The following is a 4,610-nucleotide window of genomic DNA, read 5'->3' as shown; positions in this document are numbered from 1 at the left end:
GACTAGTCTATAGACTAGTCTATAGTCTTGTCTATTGACTAGTCTATAGACTAGTCTATAGTCTTGTCTATTGACTAGTCTATAGACTAGTCTATAGTCTTGTCTATTCACTAGTCTATAGTCTTGTCTATTGACTAGTCTATAGACTAGTCTATAGTCTTGTCTATTGACTAGTCTATAGTCTTGTCTATTGACTAGTCTATAGTCTTGTCTATTAACTAGTCTATAGACTAGTCTATAGTCTTGTCTATTGACTAGTCTATAGACTAGTCTATAGTCTTGTCTATTGACTAGTCTATAGACTAGTCTATAGTCTTGTCTATTGACTAGCCTATAGTCTTGTCTATTGACTAGCCTATAGTCTTGTCTATTGACTAGTCTATAGTCTTGTCTATAGTCTTGTCTATTGACAAGTCTATAGACTAGTCTATAGCCTTGTCTATTGACTAGTCTATAGACTAGTTTATAGTCTTGTCTATTGACAAGTCTATAGACTAGTCTAGTCTGTCGACTTGTATATAGTCTTGTCTGTAGTATATAGTATTAACTATAGCCTATCTCAACTCTAGTCTATAGACTATCCTATAGTCGGATTTATAGAATAGTCTTTTTTCTGATATATTCGTTAGCCTATAGTGGGATGTATAGACTAGTCTATAGTATAATCTGAAAACTAGACTTATCTGTAGACTATGGTCTAATATGTGTATAGGTTGGACTATATTCTGCAATATGGACTAGAGATGTTATACAATATAATCGATACTCTAGACAGAATCATAATTTGAATTACAGAGCAGACTGTTCAGCTCTATAGACTTTTATCTGAATTATATAAAAAAGGTCATCAAATTCATCCCATCAGCGAATTACTGTAGTCCTATTAGATTTTTCTATATCAGACAGACACATTCCTACATAAAACATTACAGGTGCTGAAATCTTATTAGAACCGATATACTTAGCAGAAATTCTATACTCTTACGACAACATTAGTAAAAATTGTAAACAATTGTTTGGGGAGACTTGAGAGTTTGCAGATGTACTTAGTTTAAGAGTAGCCGTTATAAATCTTTTTCACTTTCTCTGTCTCTCTCTCTCTTTGTACAGACATTTCAAGAGAATAATATTTACAAAGTGTAAATATGTTAGGTGACGTTAATGTTATTACATTGTTATTAAATTGCCGGCTCGTACTAATTTGTAAAACAAACAGAGATTATTCTTCAAAAGAAACAAAAAGAGAGTTTCTCTTCGAGATAGGAGAGAGAGAGAAAGTTTAATGTGTGGAGCTGTTTTGGAGCTACATTTGAATATATTCTAGGGAGCATATTTTTGTATTTATGTAGGAGTTTTGCCTGGTTGTAATATTTTTTGGAGAGTTTTATATTGTTTGCTACTTTGAGAAGGTAGAGCTCTACTAAAGAAAAAAAAGTAACAAAATGTAATCAATAATATTAAATATTTAATGGACAGGTGTAGTTTGTAGTAATACGTTTGGAGTGTGTGTGTGTGTTTTTTTTTTTTTAGAAAATATTTTCCTTTTTTTCGGTATACCTACTATTGTTAGAGACAAATTAAAGTCGGGAAGAAAAAGTTTGCTAGAAATTTAATATAGAAAATATTGAAAGGATCTTAAAAACAACTTTAGAGAGGAATTTATGTTTGCATCAGATATTATTTAGTGGAACCTTTAGCTTTACCAATACAGTTAGAGTCATTGGTCAACGACTTTTTCAGCGATGTAAATAAGTTTTAAGTTCCCTGATATATAGATTAAAAGCTTTATTTTTGATTTGTTTAAAATTTTTCCAAAGTTTAAACAACTTTAAGTTTAAGCAAAAAATTTTTCATAATTTTATTTTTCTTGTTGGTTTCATAGAAAATTTACGGCCATTTAGTAAATGGCACAAAACTGTAATAACTCTTCAAATAACTCCCCCTACTTACTACAACAAAGGCAACTACTACAAAATAAAGGTAAAAAACTTGCAGCAACAACAACAGCAAAAACATAAAATCATAACAAAAACTCAAAACTTTAATAATCAACAAAAAAAGAAAAACTCTTCAGAGTAAACAATCAACTTAACAAAAATACTCTTGAAATTTTACAAAAAGTAAAACAAAAAAATGATAAAATTACAAAAATAAATAAACAATTCAATAAATTGCTCTTTTAAACAGAAAACAGACGTTATTACAAGAAATAAGCTCTTTTTTACAAAACCATAACGGGGTCTCTTTAAAAGAGCATAAGTTTTGTTGTAAACTTTAACGTTATTACTAAGAAAATGTAAACAAAATCACTCTTTGTTAGAGAGCAATTGGGAAAAAAGCAACAGTATGTTTTGTAATGCTTAAAATAAGAGAATAAAAATCGTTATTAGCAAGGAAATGTAAACAAAACTCTCTCTCTTTATTGCTCTCTCTCTCTTCTATCTTTAAAACGAAATGCATTTACTGTTGCATTTTTATATCCAGGTGTGTGTAATAAAGAGAAAGAGAGAGAGAGAGTTTGTTTTGCAAATAACGGCTTTTAATAGAGTAAGTTGTTGTTGCTATTACACAAGAGCAAAGATTATATTTGTTTTAATTAAAAAATATACGCTCTCATTTTCTTGATATGGAAATTTTTGTTGATGTTACGAGTATAGACAAAAACAAAAAAAAACATAGAAAAGTTCTATAAACTCCACTGGTTTTACTGGATAAAGAGGGAAATGTAATCGTGCAACAACAACAACAATACCAACAACAATATCAACAACAATTTTTATCATATTCATAACAGCAACAATATGTAAATGCCGCCTAAATTTAGCTTGTAAAAAAGAGGAAAATTTTGTTGTAGGGAATAAATTTGTTGTTGTTGTAGCGGGGATTTTGTTGTTGTTGTGTTGTTGTTGTTCATTGTCCATGTAGGGAGTAAACTGTGTACTGTAAGGTACTCTTCTGTTTTTAGAGTACAAAAACTCATAATTTTTGCGTACTCCAAGGAAACGGAAATTGCAAAAAACACCAGTCGTTATAAAACTCTTGATGTAGAAACGTGTCGCGTTTTTTGAAAAACTGTTTTAAACTAAAAATGTTTTTTTATTTTTTGCGTTAAAAGCCTACACTTTACATATTGACGTAGTTTAAAGCAAAAACATTAAAAACAAATTATAAATAATTAATGTCCTATACATACAAATGTACATAAAAATATAAGTGAGCAAGAATTTAAGTTTTGTTTAAAAGCAAAGAAAATTTTAAAGAATATAATTAGCGTTTTATTAAAAAATTATTTAAAAATAAAAAATATTTCTTAAAAAAAAGTGTTTTTAAAACTTATTTACTAAATTAATGAAGAAAAACAGGTAATTGAATATAAAATTTTAAAAAGCCGCCATATTACTTCCGTTTACGGCTGACTGTCTTTAATGTCTGTCCTTTTCTAAGCAAATTTTTTCTATTATTTCTTTGTTTAACAAAAGCAACAGTTTTTTAGTTAAAGATTTGTTTTTGGTTTCCTTAACAGTGTCATCCTAACCTTACGCACTTTTAATAGGACTTTCCTAATGGACTCTTAAATTTTTTCCCCAAGTCTAGCAAAACTCTTCTACCCTTTACTCACACACCCCACCTTCATAGCCTTACACACTCTCTCTCTTTCTTTAACACTTTACTCTCGTCTTACTTCTTATTTTCTATTAACATTCATTGACTTTTATCTTCTTTTTTTTTTGTTGTTATATATTGCCTGTTTTTCCTTTCAGTTCCGTTTTTCTATATAATGTTGCAAAATATTGTTTTTCTCCCCTCCCCCTTTTATTACTTTTCCTTAAAATTTATTATGCCATATTTTTGCCTCATGTTGTCATTGTTTCTATATAAACTTGTGTTTTTATTCCTTTCCGAATTGTCTGTTTTGCTTGTCATTATATTTTGACATTTAACGCATTCCGTTACTTGGTTATTACAGTGTGTATGTAAAAAGAGAGTTTTGTTGTATGTGCGATAGGTTTTGGGGAGAGTTGTCATTTCAACTGTTTGTGACAGTTCGTTTTTTGTTTTTTGCAGTTGCTATATAAAACAATTTTATTATTATTTTTGTTGTTGTAGCTGTTTGTGCAAATTGTTATTGCATGAATGTGCAAAATATTTTATGAATTTTTCATTGTTGTTGTTTCTTTTAGTTTTGTTATTTTGTTGTTAATGTTAAAGGGGGGAAATGTTGGTGGCGCTTTTACTTCTAAAATTGACTTCCGCCTAAAAATCAATAATGAAGTTTTGTCTTCATAATATTTAATAGAATTTCGAATAAATTTAAGTAAAATTTAAGGAGAACTTTACATAAATGTTAGTGTAAGTAAAGTTCAGTTACAGTTTTTTATTCAGTTCTAGTTCAGTTCTAGTTCTAGTTCAGTTCTAGTTCAGTTCTAGTTTAGTTCTAGTTCAGTTCTAGTTCAGTTCTACTTAGTATAGTTCTAGTTCGGTTTTAGTTCAGTTCAAGTTCGGTTCTAGTTCGGTTCTAGTTTAGTTCTAGTTCAGTTCTAGTTCAGTTCTAGTTCAGTTCTAGTTCAGTTCTAGTTCAGTTCTAGTTCAGTTCTAGTTCAGTTCTAGTT

The sequence above is a fragment of the Lucilia cuprina genome, chromosome 2 (genome assembly GCF_022045245.1).
Source record: "Lucilia cuprina isolate Lc7/37 chromosome 2, ASM2204524v1, whole genome shotgun sequence".
In the NCBI taxonomy this organism is placed as follows: domain Eukaryota; kingdom Metazoa; phylum Arthropoda; class Insecta; order Diptera; family Calliphoridae; genus Lucilia; species Lucilia cuprina.
This window is presented reverse-complemented; position numbering follows the sequence as displayed.